At 45.4% G+C, this 6,372-nt stretch overlaps 1 long non-coding RNA gene across 1 annotated transcript; it reads left to right on the top strand.

Moving 5' to 3' along the window:
• Nucleotides 1–1,780: 1,780 nt before the first annotated feature.
• LOC115271186 lies at nt 1,781–5,869 on the top strand. The gene is made up of 3 exons (XR_003899794.1): nt 1,781–2,004; nt 2,922–2,993; nt 4,625–5,869. It is a non-coding gene; the product is annotated as an uncharacterized LOC115271186 (long non-coding RNA).
• Nucleotides 5,870–6,372: the final 503 nt, after the last annotated feature.

The following is a 6,372-nucleotide window of genomic DNA, read 5'->3' as shown; positions in this document are numbered from 1 at the left end:
CAGCTGGAAGGCTCATAAAATACTGTATGTTAATACCTGCTGATAACTACTGTAGCTCCAACCCCAGTGCTGACCTTGACATTGTCAATAACCATGATACATTAACCAAATGTCTCTTAGCAAGCTCAGTGCCTTCAGCTTCACTGCTTATTTACTGTAACTGTGAAAACATCTTTGGCTCCTTCCTGGAGCACCCTCCTGCAGAAGAACAGGCCTGCCTGCCTCAGTTTCCCCTTTCAGAATCCCCAGCAACTGCACTTCAGGCTCTCTTGCTTAAATAACACCCCTCCTTAGGGTTGGTTTATTACCAAACATAATTAAAATAATCCCCAACAAAAATACCAAATACAACCCATTTCCCATACCAAGTGCATGTGGTCCTTGAAACCCCACTCTTCCCAGCGGAATTCCCCCCCATTTCCCCCAAAGGCTCTCTGCTGGAAGTCCTCCCATACCATACTCCAGTGTCTTCCGCCACAATTAGGCTCTTTTTCAGTCTTCTTCTGTCCCTCTGCCAGGACAGCCAGCTAGATGGAATCCTACTCTTCCCAGCCGGAATCCCCACAATCTCTCTGCTGGGAGATCATCCTCACCCGGGGAGCATCACTCACTCCCCTTGGCCTTTCCACTGTCCCCCTGGATTCAGCTTTCCAGGGTGGAGACATTAGTGGTTAAGACCCTCTGCTGCCCAGCCCTCCCACCCTCTTCATGCCTCTGTGGTGACCAGCTTCAGTTTTCCAGCTTAAAAGTCAACAGGCAATGCCCTTTGCTACTCTTTGGCCCCCAGCCTTCTGGCCCCGGATCACTGGCTTGGGGAGGTCAGCTAGCAAACCCCTTTTGCTGCTCTCCTGCCTTCAGCCTTTCTTCAGGAACCAACAAACACTTTCACCTGGAACCTTCCACAGTCCCTCTCTGGCCTCTAGCAGCTCTCACATGACCTTTTCCAGACTGACTCAGTCCATGCTCTAAGGCGACCCTCTCTCACCAGGCCATGTGGTGGGAACCCACATGGGCTCAGGTCCCCTCTTTTAAGCCCAACTGGAGGTAGCAGATGAATCACAGGTGCACTGGCTCTGTTCTCTCTGAGAGTGTGTTTTACACAGCCCATGGCAGCGAGCCTCCTAGCACAGGCTGACAGGGCTCGTGCTAGTGCTCTAAAAATAGCTGTGTAAACAGCATGTTGAAGTTGTGGCTTGGGACCTGAAGCCCACCCCATCCCTAGGCTTCAGAGCCCGAGCCCACAACTCCAAAGTGCTGTCTACACAGCAAATTTTAGAGCGCTAGCCCCACTAGCGTGAGTCTGTTGACCTGGGCTGGCAGGCTCACTGCCATGGGCTATGTAGACAGATCTTTAAAGAGTCAGCGTCACCCTGTGACATGATCATGTCTAAATTACGCCCTGTGGAACATCAGGAATGAGATAGAATTCTAAATATGAGCCCTCTATTTGTATTTAGTATTTATGTGGCTGTGCCTATATAGTCACGCGGGCATTGCTGTTGTATGTGTACTGTGTAATTTGCTACTACTGGGCTACAGGGTCCGGTGAATGTTCATGATTATTTTTATTAGCCACTTGTAAAGTAATTGTGGGGGGGTTCTAATGCAGCTTTACATTTCTGAAGTAGAAATACTGCAGGCTGGCTTTTTAAAGTTATTGGTTGTGATTAGAGCTAGTCAAAACATTTCTGTTTTAAAGGAAGTTTGATGAACATCAAAAAATGTATGAGAAGTTTTGGAGAAAAAATGTCCATTTTCTTTTCTCCTCTCCTAGTGACAGTCGCCAGAATCACAACACTGAAAATGTAATGACTCCAGCCTGGAGGCACCAGCACCCCTTTGTGTTCACTTAGTCCACCATTACTGGCAGACTGAAGTCTGTCTGAAAGGCAGGAAACCCCCGAGTTCTAATTCTGATGTCAGCAGTGACTCCAGCTTAACCACTTAACTTCTCTGCCTCAGCCTCCTTCACTGCAACATGGAGATAACAGAACTTCACAACTGGTGAGAGGGAACAGGAGATTTTTGATGTAGTTGTTTGTAAAATCCTGTGAAGACAAACAAGTCGATATATAACTGCTAAGCATTGTTTCTGTTAGTAACAATATGTGATTGTAATTTGTGCAACAGCCATTTGTTCACTAACTACTGAAATGAGACCAGCAATTAACCTCAGGTAAGCTGCTGAAGAGTAGTTAGCTAGTAACAATGACTGTTTGCTTCCAGCCTCAGTCAGACTCATGCTAGTAGGGTGACCAGATGTCCCGATTTTATAGGGACAGTCCCGATTTTGGGGTCTTTTTCTTATATAGGCTCCTATTACCTCCCACCCCCTGTCCCGATTTTTCACACTTGCTGTCTGGTCACCCTACATGCTAGTCACCTGGAGGTGAAGGGCTCTATATCCCATTACCAATACTCTAAGGGCTAGTCTACACTGGCAATGTTAAAGCGCTGCTGTGGCAGTGCTTTGACATGGCTTATGTAGTCGCGGCAGAGCGCTGGGAGAGAGCTCTCCCAGCACTCTAAAAAAAACCCACCTCCATGAGGGGCGTAGCTCCCAGTGCTGGGAGCCCGGCTCCCAGCCCTGGTGCACTGTTACACTGACGCTTTACAGCACTGAAACTTGCAGTGCTCAGGGGGGTGTTTTTTCACAACCCCTGAGTGAGAAAGTTGCAGTGCTGTAAAGTGCCAGTGTAGACAAGCCCTTAGACACACAAAAATCACTGAATACTGATAAGAATGTATGAATAATTAAGTTTAAGCTGATGTTAGCAGAAAACTCAGCTGCGGATCATTATAGTCTCAGTTTTTAGAGATTTGATATGTTGGCAGGATATATCATGGGCCAAATTCATCCATAGTATAATTCCTTTGTCTTAAACTGAATTATTCCAGTGATTTTTTTTTCTGCCCCGTAGGTCTATTGTACTGAAATACCAGCTGCCTACTTCTGCCGACAGATGATTTTGAAACAGCATAGTTTGCCTTTGGTGAGATGTAACGGACTGACAATATGGTGCAATATCCTGGATAAATCTTATGGAATAAAGTTAAACTTTATTGAATAAAGTTTAATACCTTTTCAGTCCATTGTATTAAAAATGCAATTGTGTATGTGTTATTGTACATAACTTCTCTAGGAGACTGAATAATGCAATCTCTGGAAAATATTAGGAACTTCAAAGGGCTTTTTTGGGACAATATGCATGAAGTGGGTTCCGTAGGAAGTACTTGGGAAGAGGGAAATGCAAAAATTCTCCCCTCCAAAGCCAGCCTTTTGAAGTTATGCCCTGGGTAGAGAGACCCACAGTTTATTATTTACCTGTTCCTGGAAACTCCAGATCAAAACCCCCCCAAACTGTATAAAGGATGGACCAAAGTTGTCATGAGTGTGCTAGTTCTGAGCTGAGGTTGTTATGAACTTGTGACCATAAAAGAGGCTCCTTTGGGTTTTTTGAAGGACTGCTCCTACCACAGCCTATGTTAGAGTTGGCGGGGGTGTGTGTGTGTGTGAGATTTCTAGAAGCTTATTAGCATACATGTAGGTTCTTTTATTGTTTTGAATGTTTTCTCTGTAATGCTTTCACCCAAAGAATAAGCTTGCATAGAAAGAGCTGTGTGGTAACTATAACTGAGGGCAGTTACACTGTTATCAGCCTCTAAAGAGAAAGCAAGCAGGTCAGTTTAGGCAGCCTGTCTGTTGCTAGGACCAACACAGTGAAGGCAGGGAACTACTCAGCCTGGGAATATCCCAGGCAGGAGGGAGTGAGATGTGGGTCTCTCCACCCAAGAAAGGCAACAATCCGGGAGCCAGAAGCCTGAGAATGGATGCACTTGCTGAATCATAGAGGGGAATACCAGTACAGTTCCTCTGAATGGTGACATATAGCAGTGGTTCTCAACCTTTCCAGACTACTGTATCCCTTTCAAGAGTCCGATTTGTATTGTGTACCCCCAATTTTCACCTCACTTAAAAACTACTTGCTTACAAAATTAGTGATAAAAATACAACGGTGCCACAGTACACTATTACTGAAAAATTGCTTACTTTCTCATTTTTACCAAATAATTATACAATACATCAATTGGAATATAAATATTGTACTTACATTTCACTGTATAGTATACAGAGCAATATAAACAAATAATTGTCTATAAAATTTTAGTTTGTACTGACTTCCCTAACGCTTTTTATGTAGCCTGTTGTAAAACTAGGCAAATATCTAGATGAGTTGATGTACCCCCTGGAAGACCTCTAAGTACCCCTGGTTGAGAACCACTGACATATAGCAACCTAATAACTACCCTCAATAATTTGGCTTCAGTGTTTGCCAGTAGTTCATGATCTACAGAGAAATATATTGGGATTGACAATTAAGCAGTGAGGTGGTGATGGGAAAAGAATAGTTTATAAAACTGTGAAATATTTCACAACTTTTTGAAAAGGTGAGTTATATGGCAACATATAAAGGCCCTGATTTTGCTGCCATGTAGCTCAATGGGAGTTTTACCAATGGCTAACCTGGGAGCAGGACTGGGCCCAAAATATCACTATGGCAACGCTGTAGTTAACTAATGTGCTTGATAATTCATAATTCCCATTTCCTTCCGTCTATGACAGGGACCTGACAGGCCCCGAAGAAGGCATTCCTAGCGAAGCTTGAGCGAGAAAGTGAACTCCCCAGGAGCTGAAATCCCCTCATCTCTGGAGCTGTCTATCTGAGCGTTGGACCCATCCCAAATGGTTCTGAGTGTGCCCCGGACAGCCCCTGGAATGGAGATTCTGAATTAGGAGACTTGAGTCCATCCTCCAGGTCTGAAGAAGGATCTCCCCTGCTCCCTCCAGGGAAGAATGGGCATCAGGTGGAAGATGAAGGGGTGACTATTGAGAGGCCTATACCAATTCCAGAAGAAGAAAGAGCCAGATTTCATCCTAGGAACTGGCAGTACTGGAAAGGCCTGAGGGGCTACGCTGCTGGAACCAACACCATGTGTCTGCCCTGCTCTACCTACATCCATGGTGAGGATTTGTCTTCCTCTTCTGTGACGGCACATGTAGTATTGTCTACTTTGTGCTTTTACAAACTTAACACTGCAGCTTTGTTTCATGCTGCTTGTGTGTTGTGGATGGTATTACACACACAAGTACAGACCTTTAGAATTGTATGCACACAATTGCACATGTAAAAATGCATCCCAGTAATCATGTATGCTGATTTTATGCAGGCATTTTTGCCGACACAAATCTAAACCCCCTGATCTCTCTTGGGGCACTGAGAACCTTGAACTTCAGCAGTGAATCAGCACACATGAAGCATGTGACCTCTGATTGATCGGCAATATCTGCCAGCATTTTAACATGCGCTAACTTCGTTTAGAGAAAGGGCTTAAACCCTTTAACGTTTTCTCATCCCTTATTAGAACACACTAAGTGAGGGCTCCTCAAAGCCAAGATCATCTGTGTAGCAAGCTTTCTGAAGTCAGAACTCAATACATATTAATATTTCATGCTAAGTCAAAAATATCAGACCATGTGAATCCATTCCTATCTCACATGGCTTTCTTCACAATTGCTCTTAACCCAATTTCCAGAGCTATTAGTGTTCAAACACAGTTTGCTCATTCACAGGCCAGCTCCTGCTAGCTGATCCTTCTGGGAAATCATAGTCAGGGCTTTGGAATCAGTGCAAGTCTGAGGCACTGTCTTGTAGGGTATTTATCCATATGGGGTAACATGCAAGGTATCTACAGAAATCTCATGCCTTATCAAGACAATATAACTGTGCATAGGTGCTGAATTCCTCTCTACCTGGGTGTGCTCGACCCCCCCCCCCGCCCCAGCACCACCCACTCTCCACCCCTTCCCCCAAACCTCCACCCCTACCCTCCTCTTCCCATCCCCGCTCTGGACCCCCCCTCACACTCCACCCCTTCCAAGGCCCCACCTCAGCCCCGCCCTGCCTATTTCCACCCCATCCCTGCTCCTCCTCCCTCCCAGTGCCTCCTACATGCTGCTGATCATGGTGGGTGGGAGGCGATGGGAGGGATGGGAAGGAGTTGATCGGCGGGGCCGCCGGCAGATGGGAGGCACTGGGCGGGAGGGAGGAGCTGGCTGCCAGTCAGTGCTAAGCTCCCACTAATTTTTTTTCCATGGGTGCTCCAGGGCACAGAGTCAGTGCCAATGTCACTGAGATGTACGAATGGGTAATATTTAAAGAGTAATGTTACCATATTGAAAGTATGAAGTTTTATTGAAGCTGTGTCAGTCCCAAGACAGAGAGATAAGGTGGGTGAGGTAAAATCTTTTATTTGACCATCTTCTATTGCTGAGAGAGACACTTTCAAGCTACACAGAGCTCTTCTTCAGGT

The sequence above is a fragment of the Terrapene carolina genome, unplaced genomic scaffold, assembly GCF_002925995.2.
Source record: "Terrapene carolina triunguis isolate 2854851 unplaced genomic scaffold, T_m_triunguis-2.0 Scaffold88, whole genome shotgun sequence".
Classification (NCBI taxonomy): domain Eukaryota; kingdom Metazoa; phylum Chordata; order Testudines; family Emydidae; genus Terrapene; species Terrapene triunguis.
The sequence above is the reverse complement of the archived record's forward strand: the minus strand, read 5'-3'. Positions and strand labels throughout refer to the sequence as shown.